The sequence below is a fragment of the Delphinapterus leucas genome, chromosome 6 (genome assembly GCF_059928025.1).
Source record: "Delphinapterus leucas isolate spDelLeu-1000000601 "Yukka" chromosome 6, BTC_Dleu_Yukka2, whole genome shotgun sequence".
Classification (NCBI taxonomy): Eukaryota; Metazoa; Chordata; class Mammalia; order Artiodactyla; family Monodontidae; genus Delphinapterus; species Delphinapterus leucas.
The window spans coordinates 19,648,116-19,673,437 of NC_143134.1; the positions used below are offsets into that span (position 1 = coordinate 19,648,116).

The following is a 25,322-nucleotide window of genomic DNA, read 5'->3' on the forward strand; positions in this document are numbered from 1 at the left end:
TGTCCCACGGGAGGCTCAGCTGCCTGAGGTCTCTGGGTTAGTCACAAGATACTCACTCGGGGGGAGGCATAGCTGAGGCTATTCTTTCCTCTGAGACATCTGAGGAACCACTCACTACATTCTGTCCCATGGAATAATAATAACATTAAAAGCTAACATTTTTGTGTGCTTACCCTGGGTCGGTGCTTTAGAAGCATTAACTCATTTAATTGTTAAGTAACCCTGAATTAGGCACTGTAAGGCTCCTCACTTCACAAAACAAAAAGCAAAAGCACAGAGAAGTTCATTAACTTGCCCATGGTCACCCAGCTAGTAAATGGCAGAGCCAGAGTTTGAATCCAGGCACTCTTGACTCCAGAACCTACCAGGCAGAAGAAAAAGGCACAACCAACCCCTCAGGCTGAGAGCAGTTTTCATTTAGTTAAGTTGAAGTTAAGCAGAGTCCCTCTAAAATGTTTCTGTCTAAGCCTGAATAATATTTATCGACTACATTTTGGAAAACACATTAAAAAATGTTAAGTCAGGGCTTCCCTGGTGGCGCAGTGGTTGAGAGTCCGCCCGCCGATGCAGGGGACGCGGGTTCGTGCCCCAGTCCGGGAAGATCCCACATGCCGCGGAGCGGCTGGGCCCGTGAGCCATGGCCGCTGAGCCTGCGCATCCGGAGCCTGTGCTCCGCAACGGGAGAGGCCACAGCAGTGAGAGGCCCACGTACCGCAAAAAAAAAAAAAAAGTTAAGTCAAGTAATCCCACCAGAAAGATAACCACTCAACATACTGGATGTTTCCTCCCCGTTTCTTCTCCTTACTTACATACTTGAACTTAGCTGATATGATGAGTGTCTTCATTCTCTTAACAAAGAGGCAACAGTCCCCCCGTCTTGTTACATCTGCCATTGGCACCCATTCCTCCTGCTTAATTCTCTTCCATAGGTCTCCATTGTATTCCTGCCAAATGATGCAAAACAATGGGAACGTTAATTCGTAGTAATAATGATGGCCTTTGACACTGAGTGCTGGCAAGCCCTGTGCTGAGGAAGTACTTCTGTACATTATCTCATGTAGCTCTCACCGTAGCGGAACTGTATTAGATGTTTTAATTCTAGCCATTGTAATAGGTGTATGATGGTATCTCTTACTGTGGTTTTAAGTTGCATTTTCCTAATTATTAATTATGATTATTAAGTTCATTTTACTGATGAGGAAGCTGAGACTAAAAATTTAGCATGTGCCTCTTCCTCTTACCTTTTCATTCCTGAATAACTTGGTCCTAAAGCCATTGGGTGAAGCCTAGAAAAACAGGTGTCCACATGGGGGTTGGAGGGGTTTAGACTGGGATGTCGGGCCTCCACTTCACCCCAAGGAGGTGGAAAGGACATCTGCATGAGGCTAGAAGGGCAGCTAAGTCTGATACCGAGCAAGACCCTGTGGGGCTCCTGGGCACAAAAGCCTTTCTTGTCCCCCATTTCTTTGATTACAGGAAATAGGCTTCACTCAGCCTCCATGACGCTCCCTGAGTTCCAATAGGCAGGTTCAAACAGTTGTTGATCAGGGAAGGGAGGGGTTGGGAGACAAGGGATGAACAGTCAAGAGGAACAATAGTGCAGCCTCGGGGCAGGGTCCTGGTTCCCCAACAAGGGATACACAGAACAATATCTTTGAGCTGTTTTGCAGATACTGAAACACCAAGTAAGTGGGAGAAGTTAACGGTTGACAATGGTATGCTGCCCACAAGCATGTAGACCCCAGACCCGGTTGGAACCAGAAGGTTGATGATGCCGACTCCCACTTACCTCCCCACCAACCAGTCAGAAGATTGTCCATGAGCTGATCATGCCCTCTTTGAACCATTACTGTAAATCTCCTCACTACCCCCTCCAGGTCAGGACACATGGTTTTGAGGGCATTAGCCCACTGTGGCCCCCTTTGCCTGACAAAGCAATAAAGCTATTCGTTTCTACTTCACCCAAAACTCCGAGATTCAATTTGGTGTTGGGGTACAGAGGCCAGATTCGGCTTCAGGTTCAGGGGGTGACAGTGTGAGGTCCCAGACACTGAGGAGGGTGGGAGAACCCACGGGGGTATTGAGGAGTGCCCCAGTGTGGGATGTTAAAACCCAAGCATGTGGAGGACAGAGTCCAAGCAGGAAGGAGGGGGTGTGGCACAGAGTATCAGATCCTGAAAAGGGTGAGGAAGGCGACGGTGTGTGAGTGAGGTGCTGGAGTTCAAGGGGGTGAGGATGCCATCCATAGAGGGAAGGGGTACCTGTGGCAGTGGGAATCAGTTACATAAAAAGGGGGTGATCAGTAAGTAGCCATATTACAGATAATGTAAACCAGATTTCTCCCTGTTGGAGAAAAGAGTTACAAATAAAGAAAGGGAGGAAACTAGAATGAATCTTTTGATACCAGATTGGAACTGGAGGTATTGGCGTGAGCTCATTCTTTTCACCAGTACCTTTCAATATAGAAATAAATATATATGTACAGATGCAAATCTACAAATGTATCCTCGTGTATATCCCTAGCTCTGTCCACTGAGAAAGCACGGGAGTTGCAACACTCCAAATGTAACAAGCACACCTACCACCCTCATCTTGGTTTCTAAATCATTCTCTGCTAAAAAGAATTGGTGCTGCTAGGACAAATGGCTCAGAGTACAAAATGTGCCTAGAATATTCTTATACTATTCTTACAAGAAGTAAGGAAATGCTTAAAGGTTGATGGGAACATTCCAAAAGGACATAAATGCACATATATCTGGTAGCATCTCTGCCACCAGGAAACTCACATTTCAGATAAGGAGCTAAGATTCAGAAACATAAAACAGTGGCAGGCACTCATGATCATATATAAACACGTGAAATGACTCTGAATGCTATTTGAGCTCACAGAACAAGGCTAGACCTGTCAGGGAAGGACTGGAGATGGAGGTGGGGCTGCACTAGACCCTGAGTATGAGAAGGACTGACTGCAGTGGGAGAGAATATTCTAGGTGTGTGCATGGGGAGGGGGGTATCCTGAGAGCAGGTATAAAGATATAAATGAGCTTGCTGAAGAGAGGGGCAGAGGTAATGCTAAGAAGGACGGTGGGCAGGAGACAATGGCCTGGCCACAATGAAGAGGGGCCTCACTCAGAGTTGCCACTAGGTTTCACTGGGTATTTCAGTGACATCAAAAGCTGACTGCTCAGCCTCCCATTATGTAAATCTCTGCGGAAAGAGCTTACCTCCAAGAATGAGCCTGTCATCAAAGCAGAGCCCACCTGGAGAAGGAAACGAAGGTGGGAGCCAGGTTCAGGAGCGTTGGGTTGACTACTGCTCGTAGGAGAGAGGAAAGAAGGTGCACGCTTATTTGCATTTATGGCCACATTCTGTGGCTCAGCCCTGACTGTCCCATTACTCAAGCTACTTCCTAAATCACAGTCCCACAAGGGGAAGCTTCACCTGTCCTGGCCATTGTCCAGGGCATTCACACAGCCCACCCTGCCCCTGTCATGGGAGTGTCATGACATCTCTCCCTGCCAAGTCTGCCACACCTCTGTACCTTCCTCCTCCCCTCCCTTTGGGCTCTTCCACCCTCCCCACCAGGCCCTTCCATGTTGCTTCAGCCATGCCAGAGCACTGATCTCACTGGGAGGCTGCACCCACTCCCATGCCACAAAAATGACCGTCCCACCCACCACTGCCTTGTCGTGGGAGGAGCTATTTAAGATGGCACCTAACCTAAGGGAAGCTAAACAGCCAGTATTCTCACTCCCGGGATACAGGTGGAGAAACTGAGTCATGGAAACTCCTTGCCAAGACCTTCTCAACTCCTCCGCGACTCAGCGAGGTCAAAATTCCACAAAGCCCAACGCACAAAGGCCAGTCACCCAGCCCTGGCTTTATCATGGACACGGGGCCTGGCTGGTGCCAGAAGTTTGGACCAGGGCTCAGCAGTGACAGCTCTAGGATGCCGCCTCTCAGACCTATGACGTTGAATCCTGAACCCAGCATAGACTTGCAAATCAAGGAATTCTGGCTGAAGATAATCTGGATGGTTCTATATCCCTTTGAGAGAGAGGTCACCAGCTGCGTGTGTCTGTCCATTCTAATGCAGTCAGTACCCGTAAACTCCCTCTGTCGTGCTAGGTAAGGATCCCCGACGAAGCCTAAGCAAGTTGAGACCATAGTCCTAAGGGGTGTGCATCTCAGAAGCAGATGGTGGCTCAGGCCAGGCGCATACTCCTTTTGACTCTTAAGACATCTATTCTGTTGAACTCTATTTGGCTCCTAGCTGTGTTTGTAAAATGTCCAGCAAAGCCTCACAAGTTCACTTTCTTCTCCTTCCAGGAGGGAAAAGGACTAAGTTTATTAAGCAGAGCCATGCTGGGAACTGCTCTAGTTTCACATACATTATAAATCTTCACAACAGTGAGCTACTGTCCCACCTACAGATGAGTACTTGAAGGCCCAGAAGGGAAGGGCTACCTCCGTGGGTCACTCTGCAGGCACTGGACGGGCCGGGACCTTTCCGGCTCGCCTCGCACTCCTCCAGCCCTCGACCCCAGCAGGCCCGTGCCCCCATCATCGCATTCGCTCGGCCTGGAGCACCCACATCTCCACTAGCCAGATTGCCTCCGTCTTTCAAGGCTCACGCCTCCTCCGCCCTGACCCTCGCAAACCCCGAGGTCAGACCCCCTTCAAGGGGCCTCTGCCCTTTGAGAGGGGGACCCCTCTCCCGGGGTCCTCATGGTGACCTTGTACTCCAGTTCCACAGCCCACAAACCCGCACCACGCCCACGGGAGGTCCCGCTGTGGGTCACTGAGAAACCCCACCTCTCCGCCCCGCCAACTAGCGCCGGGGACACGACCCCGACGTCCCTCGCCTCCCACGCGGGGCAGCAGCCAAGGGAGGGAAGGGCGGCGGCTGTGAGAACAGCCGGCCCGGGAAGAAGCCACATGCCCAGAGACGTGGTGTGACCGGAAACCTCCTGGCGCGGCGACGCAAGGCGCCAAAGCTCTGCCGGCGGCTGCAAACCCGCCCCCGGCCTGGCGCCCCCGCGGGCCCTTCCCTCTCCCGCGCCCCCTCCTCCTGCAGCTCAGGCTCTGCCTCTTCCCCTACTGGACCAGAGAGGATTCACCAGGAACACTGTCCTCAGCGGGACGCGACGACCCGGCCCTGACCAGGCCGCAGCAAGGCGCCCCCCATCCCCCATACTCCCCTCCCCATCCAGGCCCTCCGCCCTCTTCCCACCCCTCCCCTCCCCTCCCCTCCCCTCCCACCCCGTCACTCTCTCCCTCCTCTCCTCCTCCCCGCCCCACCCCACCCCACCCCACCCTACCCCACCCTCTCCCCTCTTCCTTCCGCCCCTCTCCCCCTCCTCTCCATCCTGTCCCTGTCCCCTTCTTCCCCCCCACCCCGCCCAGCCCCGCGACCAGTCCGCTCCCTTTCCGCCCCGCCCTCTCCGCGGCCCCGGCATCCCGCGCACCCGCGGCGCAGTCTCCCGGGCTCCGCGCGTCATCGCTCGTCCCACCTCCCGACCAGCCAATCAGTCCTCTCCTCTGCACCAGGCCTGCCCTACCCGGGGAAACCTGTGGCCGGAGATGCAGAATCGAGCACGTCGTGTGCAATAACCTGGCGAGAGGGCAATTCCAAGTGCAGAAGAAACTGGAAGACGGCTGGGGGAAAGGGGGAGTCCAGACATCAGTCATTTAGCCGCAATCCGCGAGCTGAAGTTAATCCATTGTGTTTAGCAGTCTGTCACTTACAAAATGCTTTCCTACAAATGTTCTCTCTCGGTCCTCAAAACAACCCGGTGAGGCGCATGTTATCTCCTTCTCACAGCGGAGGAATGGACAGGGTGGCGAGACCAAGTAACTGCTCCAAGGTCCCAGGCTGGGCGGCGGAGCCCGGCTCGGTCAGACGCGGATCCAGGCCGGACTCCACGTCTTCCTGCTCCGAAACTGAGGGCCAGTGGAGGCACAGGTGATTCTCTCGCTCTGCCCCGTTTGAGATCCACTTGCCTGGACGACTCCTCTAAGAGTTTCGATGGTACAGGCGTGGAAAAACAGGGGAAGATAGCAGGGATGAGAGGAGGAACTTAGGGCGGGACGTTTAGGTAGAGGAAGCCGAGAGAAAAGGGTAAACCCGAAGGGTTGCTTTGGTATTTCTCCCGTTACTAGCCTGGCTAGTGTAAGGGGAGGGGCGGGGCGGTGTTGCATTTTAAAGAGAAAGTCTTGGGAGCTCTTATGGAGAGACAGAAACCCTGGGCAAGCAAGCTTTACTCGCCAGTGCCCCCGAGTTAGCACAGCGCACGGCGCTCCTAGCATCCCAGCGCCAGGAGATCTTGCAGCGCCGCCCAAATCGCTGCGCTCAAACAGCGCCGCCAGGGCACACCCAAAACAAAAGGCCTGGGATCAAGGCCGAGTGAGGATGAGTCGGCTTCTTCGGGAGCCTCCTGCACCTGCTAGCTCTGCCTTACAGTTTGCTGCAGCTTCTTCCTCCGCGTATCTGCGGAGCTCACGTCCTCTACTCCAAGGGCCCCTTCCCAGCGAGGCCTCCCGACCCCTTTCACTGTCTACTTTTTCTCCCTCGCATTTATCAGGGTGTAAGCAGTGCTTCTCCATCCGGAATGTGCCGATGCATCCACCTGGGAAACTTGTTACAACACAGATGCCCATTCAGTTGATCCAAGGTGGGTTCCCACGTTTCTAACCCGTTCCCACCTTGTGCCTCTGGATCTGTGGGCGACCCTTTACATAGGAAGGACCTAAAACACTAGACCGTAGTTTTCATATTTATCTCGCTTTATGTTCTTTCACCCTGCACTAGAATGTAAGTTCCAGGAGGGTAAAGATTTGGTATATTTTGTTGCCTGCTCTACCTCAGCACCTGGAACCTGACACACAGTGGGCGAACATGGTTATTTATTGAAGGAAGGAAGGAAGGAGTGAATGAAATATAAGCCAAAAGAGAAAGCAAAGATGATAAATCCAATGTCATACGAAGTGGAATTCAAGGTGAAAACTGTAAACGGAACAAAGGAAATGGGGAAAAATACATTTTTTTGTATTTATTTTAAAAATGGGAGGAAAGGGCTTACCTGGTGGCGCAGTGGTTGAGGGTTCTCCTGCCGATGCAGGGGGCACGGGTTCGTGCCCCGGTCCGGGAGGATCCCACATGCCGCGGAGCGGCTGGGCCCGTGAGCCATGGCCGCTGGGCCTGCGCGTCCGGAGCCTGTGCTCCGCAACGGGAGAGGCCACAGCAGTGAGAGGCCCTCTTACCGCGAAAAAAAAAAAAAAAAAGGGAGGAAATAACAGTCACAGACCCTTAGGTCTTGAGTAGTATGATATACTTATTTAAAGTAAAAACCATCCAAAGAACAAGGAAAATCGCAAATATCACCTTGGGTTTAGAAACTTTAACTCCTTTTGTCTTGGTCACATCTCATAGGAAAATGGTGACATAGAAGAATTGAAAAAAACATTAACTTGATATCAGAGCTCTGTATTTACTTTTTTATTGTGGCAAAATATACATAACATTAAATTTAGCATTTTAGCCATTTTTATATGTATGGTTCGATGACATTAAGTATGTTCACATTGCTGTGCAACCAACCATCAACACGATCCAGCCACAGAAAATTTTCATCTTCTCCAACTGCAACTCTGTACCCACTAAACTGTAACTCCCATTTCCCCCTTCCCCCCAGCCCCAGGCAACCCATAACCTAATTTCTGCCTCTGAATTTGATTACTCTACCTACCTCACTTAAGTGGAATCTACAATATTTGTCCTTCTGTGTCTGGCTTATTTCACTTAGCATAATGTTCTCAAGGCTCATCCATGTTGTAGCACGTGTCAGAATGTCCTTCCTAGTTAAAATTGAATAATATTCCATTTTATGTATATATCACATTTTGTTTATCTATTCATTTGTGGATGGACACTTGGGTTGTTTCCACCTTTTGGCTACTATGATAATGATGTTATGAACATGCGTGTACAAATATCTGTTCAAGTCCCTGCTTTCAGTTCCTCTAGGTATATACCCAGAAGTGGAATTGCTGAGTCATATGGACCATTCCTTGTTTAATTTTTTGAGGAACCACCATACTGTTTCCCACAGCAGCTGTATCATTTCCCACATGCAATGCACAAGGATTCCAATTTGTCTATATCCTTGTCTAAACTTGTTATTTTCTTTCTTTCTTTCTTTCTTTCTTTTTATAATAGCCATACTTTTGGGTGTGAAGTGGTGTCTCATTGTGGTTTGGATTTGCATTTTCCTAATGATTAGTGATGATGAGCATTTTTTCACATGCTTATTGGCCATTTGTATATCTTCTGTGGAGAAATGTCTATTCAAGTCCTTTGCCCATTTTTTCTTTCATCTTTATTGCAGTATAATTGCTTTACAATGGTGTGTTAGTTTCTGCTTTATAACAAAGTGAATCAGTTATACATATACATGTGTTCCCATATCTCTTCCCTCTTGCGTCTCCCTCCCTCCCACACTCCCTATCCCACCCTCCCTATCCCACCCCTCTAGGTGGTCACAAAGCACCGAGCTGATCTCCCTGTGCTACGCAGCTGCTTCCCACTAGCTATCTATTTTACGTTTGGTAGTGTATATATGTCCATGCCACTCTCTCACTTTGTCACAGCTTACCCTTCCCCATCCCCATATCCTCAAGTCCATTCTCTAGTAGGTCTGGGTCTTTATTCCTGTCTCACCCCTAGGTTCTTCATGACATTTTTTTTTTCTTAGATTCCATATATATGTGTTAGCATACAGTATTTGTCTTTCTCTTTCTGACTTACTTCACTCTGTATGACAGACTCTAGGTCCATCCACCTCACTACAAATAACTCAATTTCGTTTCTTTTTATGGCTGAGTAATATTCCATTGTATATATGTGCCACATCTTCTTTATCCATTCATCCGATGATGGACACTTAGGTTGTTTCCATCTCCTGGCTATTGTAAATAGAGCTGCGGTGAACATTTTGGTACACGACTCTTTCTGAATTATGGTTTTCTCAGGGTATATTCCCAGTAGTGGGATTGCTGGGTCGTATGGTAGTTCTATTTGTAGTTTTTTAAGGAACCTCCATACTGTTCTCCATAGTGGCTGTATCAATTCACATTCCCACCAACAGTGCAAGAGTGTTCCCTTTCCTCCACACCCTCTCCAGCATTTATTGTTTCTAGATTTTTTGATGATGGTTTGCCCACTTTTGAATTGTATTGTTTTTTTTTGTTGTTGAGTTGTAGGAGTCTGCTACATGTTCTAGATATTAATTCCTTATCAGATATATGATTTGCAAATATTTTCTCCCATTTTGTAGGTTGCCTTTTCATTTTGTTGATACTGTCCTTTGAGGCACAAAAGTGTGTAATGTTGATGAAGTCCAATTTATCTAATTTTCCTTCTGTTATCTGTGCTTTTGGTGTCATACCCAAGAAATCATTGGCAAATCCCATGTCATGAAGCTTTTTCCCTATGTCATCTTCTCAAGAGTTTTATAGTTCATTATTTTTAGGCTCTAATCTAAAATTTTTTTGTACCCACATTTTTATTGAAGTATAGTTGATTTACACTGTTTCAGGTGTATAGCAAAGTGATTCAGTTATAGATACATATATATTTATTCTTTTTCAGATTCTTTTCCATTATAAGTTATTACAACATATTGAATACTGTTCCCTGTCCTGTACAGTAGGTCCTTGTTGTTTATCTATTTTATATTTAGTAATGTGTGTCTGTTAATCCCAAATTCCAAATTTATCCCTCCCCCCTTCCCCTTTGGTACCATAAGTTTGTCTTCTATGTCGAGTTTAATAGTTTTAAGAGCTTTCTATTTACTTTTACAGAGAATATGTATTCTTTTTAAAAAGCTTTATGCATTTCAAAAGTAGAAATTGTACAGGTCACAATATCTAACAGCAATGCAATAAAAACTAGTAGTTAACACACTAGTAATTGTGTATTTGAAAGTTGCTCATAGACTAGATCTTAAAAGTTCTCATCACAAGAAAAGATTTGTAACTATGTGAGGTGAAGAATGTTAGCTAAAGGTACTGCAGTAATCATTTCACAATATATACATATATCAAATCACGTTATACACCTAAAACTAATACGATGTTATATGTCAATTATATCTCAATTAAAAAATGAAAACAAAAAAAAACAAACAAGAAAAGAAAACTAAAAGCCTTGGAAGCTGATGCAAGTAATCGAGACTTGATTCTCTATGAGAGTTGCCTTACCTGCCTCTGTGTTTCCTGTGGAGGTCAACGTATGCCCTCACACAGCTGATGTCAATTAATGCAGGTCAAATAAACAAGTTTCTCCTAAACACACACAAACACACTTACACAAGTAACCGTCCCGCCCACCCCCATCCCACCATCAAAACACACAAACAAAAAAAAACTAGTTGGGCTTCTCTGGTGGCGCAGTGGTTGAGAGTCCGCCTGCCGATGCAGGGGACACAGGTTCGTGCCCCGGTCCGGGAAGATCCCACATGCCGCGGAGCGGCTGGGCCCGTGAGCCATGGCCGCTGAGCCTGTGCATCCTGGAGCCTGTGCTCCGCAACGGGAGAGGCCACAACGGTGAGAGGCCCGCGTACCGCAAAGAAAAAAACAAACAAAAACAACTAGTCATTAGTCAGGAAAGGTTAACCATTTGGAAATCTTAAGAGCCCTCTCTTTAACTCTTGGGTCAAAGAGAAACTCAAGCTGAAATGATAGATTCTTTAGGAAATAACACTGAGAAACTTTACATTTGAAAGAGAAACTTAAGGGAATCAAAAGGAAGAAATTAAGGACGAGAAGGCAAAAATTAATATTTCAAAAATTAAAAAGCAGTGAAAAATGAAAAAATAAAGGATTTTTTTTTCTAATTAAGGAAAATTGCCTATAGGAGATGGCCAGGAACAGGGGACAAATGCAGGTGATGCCAAGGAGAAGACAGAAAAGGAGCCATAGTCATATTCACCTCTTTCCCACCGCCTGTGTGGCCTGAGGCCACCCCCTCGGAGTTCGGGTCTGACAGTCCTTTCACACCCTAGGTTTGTGCACATGGACCTATTACTCAACCTCTCTCTGAACTTCAGTGTGTTCACCTGAATAGTAGAGATATATTACAGGACTAAATACAGGGCTTGGCACATGGGGATGCATATTATTATTATTTTGTTAACGATGATATTGTTCATGAGAATATTCATATTTTGTTTCACCCTATGGGAGGTCCTAAAGAGGAGAACGTGAGTGGTATCAACCTTAAAAAAAAAAATTGACAAATTAGAAAAAGCAAAATGAAGTTCATTCTGGAAGAATGGGGGAATTGCCATGAAGGACAAGGAAGCTTTGGTGACCCATGGGCAATTCAAAAAAGACAAAGGGAAGGTCAGCTTTCATTAAGGTTACAGGAGGAAACTGGGGAGGGTTGTTTTAAGCAAGAGGTTATTGGAGGAGAACGAGAGTTCAAGGCTGTGGCGGTTTCTCTTCAGCTGCCAGGGGTGGCTGGAGCGCTGTTGCTGGAGCAGGGAGGGCTCTTCCTTCTTATTCTTAAAAACAGGAGATAAAATCCCCGGGTGGAAAATGCCCTCCCTTGTCAGAATAATTCTCATCTTTTGTTCTCCCTGCTGGTGACCTAGGCTGAGTGTGTGAGAGCTCCCCTTTCAGAGCTGCCCGATTCCATTTTAAAGGAAGTCTCCTTTATTTCTCTTCATGGTGGAAAAGCGAGTGCCAAGTGGCGGGGCGAGGGGAGGAGGGCTGTTCGCCTGGGACAAAGGGAAGACAGGCATCCAGAGGGGCCGCGGGTCATCCCGGTCCAGGAGGCCCGTGCTGGTCAAGGCACGGCAAGGCTTCCCTTCCTCCATCGCCCCGCAGGCGAACGAGGGTGAAAATGAACATCTCGCCACCGTCCATACCGGGAGGGGCCTGGACTAGTTGTCCCTGAGGCTTTTCCTAGTTCTGTTGGCCTATGGTCAGGGAACTCTTAGGCTGAGCAGCGTAGAAGAAAAGCCAGCTGGAGGGAAGTAGGGCAGTTTTCCAGCTCAGATGCTGAGCGCGATGGCGGTGTTGGTAGCAGGATGTTTATGGAGCCGTGACCCAGGTATGGACCTCAAGATGTTTTTAGCTTCTTGCTTGCCTGTGCTGAGAGAGGTAGGAGCCGGCCAGTTGGGAGCAGACTAGGTTCCCCGCACCCCCAGGAGGCCTGTGAAGGGAGAACGTGATGGGTGGTGGGCAGTCCCAAAGGACATGATGCAAGGAACAGCGCCCAGTGGCCAGCCACCTCCAGTGTCATGGCCCTAGAGGCACTGACAGCAGACAGCTCAGCTCATTCATTAGGCAACCTCTCCCACTGGCTCTTATCTCTTGCAGGCAGATGAGGAAACGGGGACAAATGCCAGATTCCTGATCAGATTAAAGGCTGGACAGAGATGCGTCCATCAGAACCACATGAACAGAAGTCAACAGATGCAATGTCTATCCATCATGTAGGTTGCCCACAAAATCAAGATGGCCAGGAAGCAGCTGGTATTTACACCTGGGGCTCTCCGCTTGCCGTCACTTGGGCAGAGGCAGAGAAAGAACGTTGCCCAGCAGCCCTTTGGGGAGTTCCCCCTCACACACACATTCCATGATAATCCGCTTCAGTTGTTATGATTTGGGCAAGTTGCCTCCAAGGATGGGAGTGTGACCCATGACTCCTCTGGAAAGGTGGCCATGGATTTAGGGGGGAGATCTTTTTTCCGAGATTACCTTTGTAAATCTGGATGTGGTCAGGGTGGGTGGAGGGTAATCTTAGCCACCCACAGGAGAGATCCTTCTAGACAATGAAGCAACACTGAGGACGGCAGAGCCAAGCCCTTGTTCTTCAAATTACGCAAGTAGGTCAAGTCCCTTTCTTCCTCTTAAGCCAGAGGTTGTCTGAAACTTTCAACTGGAGTAGGCATAACACACCTGTGTGGATTGAAGTGTGTCTCCCAGAAAGACATGTCCAAGTCCCAACATCTGGTACCTGTGTGTGACCTTATTTGGAGTTAGGGTCTTTGCAGATGTGATCAGGCTAAGATGAGGCCCCATTAGATTAGGCTGAGGACGAAGACACACACAGGAGGTGACACCGTGTAGTGATGGAGGTAGAGATTGGAGTGATGCATCTACAAGCCATGGAATGCCAGGAGCCACCAGAAGCTCGGAGAGAGGCGTGGAAATTCCCTCAGATTCTCTCAGAAACTCCAGAAGAAGCCAGCCCCGCTGACACCTGAATTTTGACCTTCTAGTTTCCAGAACCCTGGGAGAATAAATTTCTGTTGTTTCGAGCCATCCGGTTGGTGGTGCTTTGTTACAGCAGCCCTAGGAACCTAATACAACCCCTCGCTGATGGTGTTGGCCATGGAATCACCTACCTCTTCCTTCTGAGAAACACATGCAAGAGACTTTTAGGAAGCGCTCTCGGTGGTACCCCCTATTTGACCTAAAGATGCAGTTTGGGGAGTTGTTTGCATCAGATCCCTGGCTTTTTGGCTCTCCTGCTCAACTCTCCACCCAGCACCTATGCTGAAAGACATCTTAGTGTAGGCCCTCCCCATATCTTGCCTAACTTGCTAAAAATCGTCTGCCATCTTTTTCTCTCTTGGTTCATATTCCATACTGCCACTTTCCCCCCAAACCAACCGATTCCATCATTCCTCTTGTTAAAAATCTCCATTGGTTACCCAGGCCCTACAGAAAGCTCTATCACATGTGATCGGAGAATCTGAAGAATCTCACGTCAACTTATCTCTGTCCTGTCTATTCTCATTCCCTTGCCATGTGCCCCATCCCTTTGTTTTTTTTAATGAAATGACCTGCATGTATTTGTTTGTGTTTTTTTTTTTTTGTCTGTTTGTTTTTTGGCCACACCATTCGTCATGTGGGATCTTAGTTCCCCGACCAGGGATCGAACCCATACCCCCTGCATTGGAAACACAGAGTCTTAACCACTGGACCGCCAGGGAAGTCCCCGTGCCCCATACTTTGATGACACTAAGCGTGCACTAAGGGACTCTCTCCAGGGTTGTCGCTCTGCAAATAATATCTCCGGGAGAGGGGGGAGGTGGGCGGGGCAGACAGCGTAAGTAGCCGGTCTGAGAAGGCAGCACAGGCAGCGGGCTGCTGGGAATAGAGCCCCATCCTCAAGTCAGGAGACCTGAGTCCCAGCCCTGATTTTGTCACGCATTCGACGCACACCACAAGCACGGCACCCACAGGGTCTGTCCACCTGCAGACCAGATGTTTTCCAACTTCCCTTCCTGCTGCCCCACTCTGATTTTTCACATCTGCAGACTGAACACCAGGCCAGGTGCACGGTGAGTTAGGAACAGAGCAAATGGCCACTGGGAGTTGGTTCCCTAGCAGCCGCCACCTCCCCTGTCTTGCCAGCCCCTCCACGCTTCTGCCCGTGCTGATTTGGTAACCGCTGTGTAATGCACAGGAAGAAGCGGAGGAGGAGGGAAGTTATGGGGAAATGGTGTTGGATGCTGAGCAATGAAACCACATGTGTGAAACGGAAGCTGTGATGCCCAAGCCAGAACCACCGCCGGCCAGAGCCCTCAGGGTCTGGAGAATGACCCTTCGCTGACATGGAGGGGAGTCCCCCAAGGCCACGAACTGAGTGGTACTGTGTACACAGCTGACCCCTTGCCTCAAGGTGGGTCAGCGCTGCAGTGTGGTTTATATTCTAGAACCTTCGCCCTGTGGATTAAGCCAAATCTACACTTGACTTGAGACTGCATCCTGGCTGGGCCCCAGCCTTTCCCTCGCTCCATCCCCCTTCCCTCTCTCCCTTAGGTTTTTTTTCTGGAGAGCACTCTCTTAATAAATCACTTTCCCAAAAATATCTCTCTCCGGTCCTGCTTCTGGGGACTTGATCTAAAACAGTGTGCTTTTAAGAAATAAAAGTAAAATACCATTGATGGGTAAAACATGAATGGGGGCAAAACATATATGGGAATGTGGGAAGGAAACTCCAGATTCATTTTAAAAAGGGAAAAAGAAAAGGCTATGTGAGTCTGTTTGTAGGGGAAGGAAGCAGAGCTTCCTGTTTGTCCCTGGAGGGCAGTAAACTGAGTCGTTTCCCTGGTATTGAAATCTTATTTCGCCTGATTCATTTCCTACATCACAGGGCAGCTGACAGCTTTCAGAATAAGGATCGGTCCCATGTTCTTGAAAAGCAGCAGTGATGACTCATGCAAGAAAGCATATCCTCTTTTGAAGGTATAGTAAAGGGGCCAGAAACTCCTTTTAATGAAACTCCAATAGCAAATGCGCTCCTTTTCCTTTTAGAGAACAGACTGATCTGTTGAATCCAATTCAAAAAGTTCATAGAGGCCAAAACTGGCCAAACTCACACAGCCCACAGCGGCCACTCAAGTTCCAACTGAGCTCATGCCTCATAAAAAGTTTTCCTGGACCCATGCACTGCTCTCAGGCAAATCAGCCAGATCTTCTAGCACGGTGGCTAAGGGCACAAGGTCTGGAACCAGAATGCATGTGTTTGATTCCTGGCTCTGCCCCTTAGTGGCCCAACCTTAGCATCCCCATTGGTCAAATTCAGGGCTCATGTGTTATTAAATGCATTAATACAGGAGATGAACAGAAAACGGTGAGGTTCAGTATGTGTTAACTTGTTATTATCATAATAAGCCATGGCTCATTCATTTGAGGGCACCTGGGTCTCCACCACTAAGTAGCTCTACATATCTGAGCAAAACACTTCAGCACTTCGAACTCTTAAACACTAGGTTCTATAGGATGCCCTCTGAAGTCCTTTCTGGACCTAAAATTGAGCTCAGCCTGGTTCCCTTTCCAGGTCCTGAACTGTGTTTGTAAACCAGGACATTTTTCTCGCTGATTCATGTGAGATTCGTGATGGATGATTTTGTGCGTCAACTTGATTGGGCCACAGGGTGCCCGGATATTTGGTTAAACGTGACTCTGAGCGTGTCTGTGATGATCTGATAAACAACACCACTGGGATCCTTACAAGAGGATCTGAGAGCCAGGAGGAGGGGTACCACACAGACCCAGCAGGCCTTGAAGCTGGAGTGTGCCTCCCAGGCTCCACCCTCTCCAGGCCGGCTGGGATGTGTCCCCTGACATCCAGGGAGACCTGGATGACCCAGCTTCCCTGGACCATACAATAAACAAGTGGCTGGGGCACTTCTAAGTGTTGTCAGCTGTGTCCTGGCTCAAGTTTTGTCAACAAAATGGATGGATTTATAACTAAGGTTAAAAACTGCTGAGATCTACTTAAACAATTCTGTCTGTTTTCCCGAGAAAAATGAGAGACACTTCAGCAGTATTTACGGTGGCAATTGGAGGGCCACCTACGGGTCATGCAGGGGATGTGCCCAGAGGGTGGACTCGTGAGAACAGCTGTCCATAAAATGATCATCTTTTTAAGGTGAATGTATTCACAAAGTTACAGTAACTGCCATTCATTGGGCCCTGCTCCATGGTCTTTATGTGTATCAGCTCAGCTAGGCCTCCCAGTAAACCTACCAGGCACATATTATCATCCCCCTTCCTTGTTTTTCCATTGCAGTAAAGTAGACATAACAAATTTTACCATTTTAACCATTTTTAAATGTACATTTTAAAGTGTACACATAACCATTTTTGAGTGTACCCATGTGGCATGACGTTCACATTCTATACACATTCTGTCCCCGTTAAACAACAAATCCCCTTTTCTCCTGTCCGCAGCTCCTGGAAACCACCATCTACTTTCTGTCTCCATGCGTTTGAGTACTCTAGGCCCTCATATCAGTGGAATCATACGGTATTTGTCCTTTCGTGGCTGGTTTATCCCACTTAACATAATGTCTACAAGGTTCATCCACGTTGTACCCCATGTCAGAATTTCCTTTCTTTTCAAGGCTGAACGATATTTTGTTATATGTATATATCACATTTTTTAATTCATTCATCTTTTGATGAATGCTTGGGTTGCTTCTGCCTTTTGGCTATAGGGAATAATGCCGCTGTGAACATGAATGTACAAATATCTCTTTGAGTTCCTTCTTGCAGTTCTTTAGGACATATAACCAGAAGTGGAATCGATTGATATTATTCCCTTTTAAAGAAGAATAAATCGGGTGCAGAAAGATTACTTATCTTGCCTACGTCTATGCAGCTAAGTGTCAGAACAAGGATTCTCCCCAAGCAGACTGACTCCAGTATTCAAGCTCTTGGCCGCCACACTGCACTGCCTCTCACCCGTGACTCTTACATTCTGATACAACCACACCTAGAAGGTTACAAAGCCTGGCTATACTGACCAGAGGAAGGATGCCTAGGGCCTCCCATGCCCCCCCTATTCTCTGACTCCACACCCCTCCTACCATAGGCTTCCAGAACCCCAGACTGACATGACAAAATCTCCTCCAGAGGTTGGACATTCCAGGTTCTTCTCTACCTGTATCTGAGTGTAAGTTAAACTACTTGCTTCGACTGGTTCTTGTGTGATTATGAACGCTTACCGGGCAGTCCCTCAAACAGGACAGATGTGTGTTGATGACAGTGGTCCATCTCTTTGACTGTTGGCTAAGTTTTGGAACATCTGAGGGTCCAAACCCGGGCCCCCTTCTCTTCTTAAGCCACGGTCTCTAGGGAGGGCACCTCATCCAGAGCAACAGCTGTACATACCATCTACCATAGATGACTCCCAGACTTACATCTCCAGACCTGTATTTTCAACCACTTGTTGACTTCTCCACTGGATGTCCAATGAGCATTTCAAATTCCAAACAGTCCACAAAGAACTTCTCCACCCCAATGTTCATAGTATCATTGTGTACAGTTGCCAAGATGTGGAAGCAACATAAGTGTCCATCAGATGAATGGATAAAGAAGATGTGGTATATATATATATATATATACACACACACACACACACACAATGGAATACTACCCAGCCATAAAAATGAATGAAATAATGCCATTTGCAACAAGATGGATGGACTTAGATGGTATCACGTTAAGTGAAATAAGTCAGACAGAGAAAGACAGATACTATATGATATCACTTATATGTGGAATTTTTAAAATACAACAAATTAGTGAATAAAACAAAAAAGAAACAGACTCACAGATCTAGAGAACAAACCAGGGGGGAGAGGGAAGGGGGGAGGGGTAAGATGGGGTAGGGGAGTAGGAGGTACAAACTATTATGTATGAAATAAGCTACAAGGATATATTGTACAACACGGGGAGTATAGCCAATATTTTGTAATAACTATAAATGGAGTATAACCTTTAAATATGAATCACTATATTGTACACCTGTAACTTACATAATATACATGTACATAATATACAACACATATTATATATAATGTACAACATCGACTATACTTATAAATACTCACAAACAAATATTTATAAATAAACTAAATAAATATTAAGAAAAAAAGAACTTCTCTTCCCACAGCCGCCTTATTTGCTCTTTGCCCAGACTTCTCCCTCAGCAAATGGGACCACCATGCACTCTGGCTCAAGCTGGAAACCTAGAAGTTATCTTTGATTCCTCCTTCCTCTCAACACACATGTTAAACCCATCAGTATGTCTTGCTGGCTCTGTCTCCAAAGTGCACCCCAAATGACTCCATTCTCCATCTCTGTCACTATCTCCTTCCAGGACGACTACAATAACCTCCTAACTCATCTTCCTGCTTCCCTTCTTTCCCCTGAGTGATGCATTCTTCCCACAGCAGCTAGGGTGATGGCCTTCAGACTTAAACTGGTTCATTCCCTCCCCAGCTAGAACCTGCCATTGGGTCCCATGGCTCTTACAATAGACATCACTCCCCGGGGCAGAGCAGACCTTCTCGCTTGTCCTCAATCAAGCCATAGTAGGCTGACTCACCACCACCCAAAGATACGAGATCCTAAGTCCTGGAACTTGTCAATGTTACCTACTAAAGGGTCTTTGCAGATGTGGTTAAGAATTTTGAGATGAGGCGCTTGTCTTGGATTATCCAGTGGGCCCTAGAGGCTACCACGTGTGTCCTGATAAGAGAGAATCGGGGGAGATTAGGTGCACACATGGGGGAGAGGGCCTGTGAATGCCTGGAACTTCCAGAAACTGGAAGAGGCAAGGAGGGCTCCCCTCCTGCAGCTAATGGAGGGTGCATACTGCCCTGCCAGCAGCGTGATTTCAGACTCCAGAACTGGGAGACAATATGTTTCTGTGGTTTTAAGACTTTAAATGCGTGGTGAGTTGTTACATCAGCCACAGGAAACTAATGTGCAAGCCAAACTCATGGTGCCTCTGGGCCTTTGCACTGCATGTGCAGACCCTCTCCGTCTGACCTGTGTGTGGCCAGCTCTTTCCCGTCTTCAGGTCTCAGCACAGTTTAGCTCTTAGTTCCTCCGAGAGACCTTCTCCAACTCCTACAGCCTTTCCTGATAGGCCCTCATCACTTGCTATTACGTCACCCTATTTATTTTCTTTGTAGCGCTAAATGTTATTTATTTAGCTTATATGGCAGTTATAACAAGACACATATATAATAAAAGACGATATACAATACATTTATGTATCTTATTTATTTCTTCCTGCTCTAATTCATAAGAGCAAGGACTTTGTCTTATTCAAATGCTTAAATGTCAAGGCCCAGAACTCTGCTGTGTTAGTTTCCTAGGGCTACCACAACAAAATACCACAGACTAGGGGGCTTAAACTGTGGATATATATTTTCTCACAGTTCTGGAGGCTGGAAGCCCAAGATCAAGGTGTTGGCAGGGTTGGTTTCTTCTGAGGCCTGTTTTCTTTCCTTGTAGATACCATCATCCCCTGAGTCCTCACACGGTCTTCCCTTTGTGTGTGTCTGTGCTCCGGTCCCTTCTTCTTATAAGATCACCAGTGATGGTGGATTAGGACCCATCCACGTGACTTCATTTTACCTTAATTATTTCTTTAAAGGGCTTATCTTCAAAGCCCTTTCTGAGGTACTGGAGGCTTCAACATATGGATTTTAAGAGGACAAAATTCAGCCCATAACGTAGAGTAGGCATGCAACAAACGCGCTGTTGCGTGAATGATAAAATTATAAGAATAGCAATGAAAAACAAATGAAGGAGATAAATTGGAAAATCGAAAAGAAAAACTCAAATGGACAGTATACACATAAAAATATGTCTGATCTCACTAGAATCAAAGAAACACAAATTAAGACAACAAGGAGATACTATCATTTGCCTATCAAGACAGCCAAGGTTAAAAAGAATGGACAATAGCAAAATGGCTAAGATTAAGAAGAATAGACAATGGCCACCTGTAGGCGTGTGGACATAGGGAACTTGCCCTTTGATGTCTTGCTGGTGAGGGTGTACTTGGAACACAGCTTCTGCAAAGCAGCTTAGCATGACGTACTTTTGCAAAGTACAGTGTTCTGAAGGGTGAGCAGACTTCCTTAAAGAAGTGATCTGAAAGGTAGGTCTTAGTCAAGTGAAGGGGGAGAAAGGAGCAAATGAGGCAGAGATAACAGTTTGTGTGAAGGTCTAGAAGTCAGGAAACACGGTGCCTTCAAAGACGTGGAAGAGTAGGGAGGGGTGGTGTCCGATTACTTTGTCCCTCATAGACCAAGATCAACACCAATGTCATCTTCCTCCCCAAATCACACCTCTACCAACATCTACGTTCACATCTAGTGCATCATTCTGCTTTCTTTTCCTGTTGCACTTATTGTTATGTAAAATGGCCTTTTAAATACAATTTATTTAAACATCTGTTTGTTTATTTTTTTAATTTATTTACTTTTTTATTTTTGAATTTTATTTATTTTTTTATAAAGCAGGTTCTTATTAGTCATCAGTTTTATACACAGCAGTGTATACGTGTCAACCGCAATCTCCCAGTTCATCCCACCTCCCCCCCACCCCGCCACTGCCGCTTTCCCTTCTTGGTGTCCATACGTTTGTTCTCTACATCTGTGTCTCTATTTCTGCCCTGCAAACCGGTTCATCTGTACCGTTTTTCTAGGTTCCACATATATGCGTTAACATACAATATTTGTTTTTCTCTTTCTGACTTACTTCACTCTGTCTGACAGTCTCTAGGTCCATATCACATCTCAACAAATGACCCAATTTCGTTCCTTTCTATGGCTAATATTCCATTGTATATATGTGCCACATCTTCTTTATCCATTCGTCTGTCGATGGGCATTTAGGTTGCTTCCATGTCCTGGCTATTGTAAATAGTGCTGCAATGAACATTGGGGTGCATGTGTCTTTTTGAATTATGGTTTTCTCAGGGTATAATGCCCAGTAGTGGGATTGCTGGGTCATATGGTAGCTCTATTTTTAGTTTTCTAAGGAACCTCCATACTGTTCTCCATAGTGGCCGTATCAATTTACATTCCACCAACAGTGCAAGAGGGTTCCCTTTTCTCCACACTCTCCTCAGCATTTGTTGTTTGTAGATTTTCAGATGATGCCCATCCTAACTGGTGTGAGGTGATACCTCATTGTAGTTTTGATTTGCATTTCTCTAATAATTAGTGATGTTGAGCATTCTTTCGTGTGTTTGTTGGCCATCTGTATGTCTTCTTTGGAGAAATGTCTATTTAGGTCTTCTGCCCATTTATTTATTTATTTATTTGTGGTACGCGGGCCTCTCACTGTTGTGGCCTCTCCCGTTGCAGAGCACAGGCTCCGGACGCGCAGGCTCAGCGGCCATGGCTCACAGGCCTAGCCGCTCCGCGGCATGTGGGATCTTCCCGGACCAGGGCACAAACCCATGTCCCCCGCATCGGCAGGCGGACTCTCAACCACGGCGCCACCAGGGAAGCCCACGACATGTTGGATTTGAAGTACTAGGAGATCTCCGCATGGAGAAGTCCCAGGAGGCAGTACATATAAAGATATTAGCTACATAAAATCAAACTGGAAGCCAAAACCTATAGTTGGGATCACCCAGGTATGGATGTGAAGACTACCCAGGACTGGGACTTCCCTGGTGTCCAGTGGGTAACACTCCGGGCTCCCAATGCAGGGGGCCCGGGTTCGATCCCTGGTCAGGGAAATAGATCTCACGTGCATGCCGCAACTAAGAGTCCGAATGCCATGACTAAAAGATCTCGTATGCTGCAACGAAGATCCCATGTGCTGCAACTAAGACCCAGCACAGCCTAAATAAATAAATATTTAAAAAAAAAAAAAAAAAGACTACCCAAGACCTGTCCACCCATCCCCAACCTCTAGGGTCCTCAAGCAAGAAAGCCAGGCAGGGTCAGGGGGCTGCCAGAACCTGGGGGGTGTTACAGGTTGCATGATGGAGAAACACCATGGAAGTTGAGCACTGTCCCCGCACAAAGCTGATTCTGAGAGAAGGGTTTCACAAAGATTTTGCGAACTACAAGCTTTATCATACAGCATCTTCCTTAATGGCTCTTCCCCAATCCTGGCTCCTCCCTTCTCCCCACTGTATCCACCTACACGTAAATGGGAACAGGGGAGGGGGGCTGCCTTAGAAGAAGAGGCAATTTTTCTCTTTGTCATATTTGTTGAACAGCCTTTTCCAGGTTTATCATTTATCTGCTGACTTTGTTTATGGTATTTTTAATACACAAGTTTACATGTTTTCGATAATCAATTTTAAGTCATCAAATATTTTCCTTAGGATTTTTGAGGTTAAGTCTGGGGCTCCAAAAGTTCAACAGAGCCTTTTTCCTTTGTTTTTTATGAGTCAGTTCTGAAGATTATAAAAAAACTAAGAGCTCACAAAGACAAGATCAGCAATATCTAAGGAAAGGGCTCTTCGACACAAGCCAGGCTATGGTTTGCTGGTTCGTTGATTTTTTTAAAATTCAGTATTGTATTTATTCTGGAGATAACTGTTGAGTATGCAGGTATTGATAGGACACTGTGTCCTTTTTTAATACTTCTCGGGGGGAAAAGTCTTTCAGGCATCAGTAATCAGAATTACACCTGGGCTTGTTTTAATTTTTTGGACTGTGCGTGATGTATTGGATTATGTTTTCCCCTTTACACTGGGTGCTAGGATGCTCAGATCCAATTTTTTTTTCACACTTCCTTTAATAAAAAGTATATCTTCACAAAGCATGTGTTTGGGGAATTAATATTTGCTCTGACTTTAAATTTTTCTCCTTTCTTTTCTTTCTCTTCCTTCCAATTTATCTTTTAATTTTTTAAAATTAATTAACTAATTTATTTATTTTTGGCTTCATTGGGTCTTCATTGCTGTGCGTGGGCTTTCTCTAGTTGTGTGGAGCAGGGTCTACTTTTCGTTGCGGTGCGCGGGCGTCTCATTGCGGTGGCTTCTCTTGTTGAGGAGCACAGGTTCTAGGCGCGCGGGCTTCAGTAGTTGTGGCACACGGGCTCAGTAGTTGTGGCTCACGGGCTTAGTTGCTCCGCAGCATATGGGATCTTCCCGGACCAGGGCTCGAACCTGTGTCCCCTGCATTGGCAGGCGGATTCTTAACCACTGTGCCACCAGGGAAGTCCCATCTTTTAATCTTATACTCATCTTTGATATGGCATATCGAGTCCTTTTTGAAAGGGGGTGGGAAAGAAAAGAATGAAGAAGAGAAAGAAATGGAAAAGAGAGGGAGAGACAGTTCTCCCAAAATATGTACTTAGCAATCGTACTAAGCTCTCTGACGCTTAAGTATTTACATTACCAAATTACATTCAACTTCACCATGGGATTCCTTCATGTAGAGTTCTCTGAAAATATTTACATTTTCATTTGCTTTATTAAACAACAATTCCCGATAGGCACAGTATCTCTTCAACATGTCTGCTGTGTAAAGTGAAGTTTTTTGTTTTTTTTTGTTTTGGCCATGCAGCATGCAGGATACTTAGTTCCTCAAACAGAGATCAAACCCCTGCCCCCTGCAGTGGGGGCACAGAGTCTAAACCACTGGACCACCAGGGAAGTCCCATGTATAAAGTGAATTTTATCTGTATTTCAAAATAGAGAAAACCATCCATTTCCAGCAATATCTATAATGTGAAGAACTCAGCTATGGGCTGAACTTGGCTGCTATCTAGCCCAGTACCTTTTGGTTGTTTCCCTTTGTTTATTCTAGACGGCCTTGTTATTAAGTGTTTGATACGTGTCAGCCCCTGTTCTTTTACATGTATATTTCTTTTAATCCTCACTATGAAGAGACTGAGACCCAGAGAACTTACATGATCACTCACGAAACCCAAGTCAATGGCAAAAAGACAAGAATTCCTGTCTCCACTGCCTGGGCTTTGGCTACCACATGACACTGAATCCTTCCTTCTCAAATAATTCCAATTGTATTCTCTGTGCTAATTAGCAAAAATAGGCAGTTTATACCTATGCAGTCTCTCTCTCTCTCTCTCTCTGTCACACACACACACATACAAGTGATTGTTAACTATGTTGTATATATCTAACTTAACGTAAATCATTTCCAGATAAAAATTGAAAATTTAAGTCATGATCACCTTACACCCATTTAGGACGGCTACTGTCAAACAACAACAATAAAAACCGTTTTCACTTGGCAGCGAAAGCACTGAGTCCTAACCACCGGACTGCCAGGGAATTCCCCGAGATGGGTGTTTTTCAAGTGGATCAGATTGGCCTTTTAATCGCCAAAGCCAGTGTGAAGTTATGGAACCTGCCCAAGATGGTGAGGAATGTGTGGCCCAGTGGAGAAAGGAGAGGCAACAGTGAAAAGAGTCATTTTTCTCCCAACACAGTCCCGGGAACCCCTGATGAGAAGGTCGGGAGGTGGGAACCAGCTTGCAGGACGCATGTCAAGGAGGTCAGCGAGTGTGGGCTGAAGTGAGCACGTAGGAGGGGAGCATTGCATCAAGGTAGCAAGGTAGGACCTGTGAGGTCATGGTCAAGACTTCTAAATTTTATCCAGAAGGAAATAAGAAGTCACTGCTGGGAGGAGGGGGGGCAGTGAGCAGAGCAATGACTGGTTGGAGCCTTGGACTAAGGTGGTAGTGGTGGAAGTTAGATTTGGGATGTATTTTGAACGCAGAGGCTAAGATTTGCTGATGGGTTGAATATGGGGGTGTTACAGAGACATGGGCGGAGAGGGAGGATGAGGTGACCTAAGCCACTGAATGGACCATGTTGCCATTTAATCAGATGGAAGAAAATGCAGGAGAAATGAGTGGTCTGTGTCTGTGTGTGGAGGGGAAATGTATTTTGGACACAATAAATTTGAGATGCCTAATAGCTGTCCAAGTGGAAGTGGGAAGCAGACTGATGTATGAACCTGGAGTCCAGGGGCCAGATTGCAGCTACAGACATAACT

The 25,322-nt window shown here is 46.4% G+C and overlaps 1 long non-coding RNA gene across 1 annotated transcript; it reads left to right on the forward strand.

Moving 5' to 3' along the window:
* The first annotated feature begins 5,407 nt into the window (after positions 1-5,407).
* Positions 5,408-13,328, forward strand: LOC111185416 (uncharacterized). Its single transcript, XR_002647534.3, has 3 exons — positions 5,408-5,965; positions 6,585-6,674; positions 12,385-13,328. It is a non-coding gene; the product is annotated as an uncharacterized LOC111185416 (long non-coding RNA).
* The last annotated feature ends 11,994 nt before the right edge of the window (positions 13,329-25,322 follow it).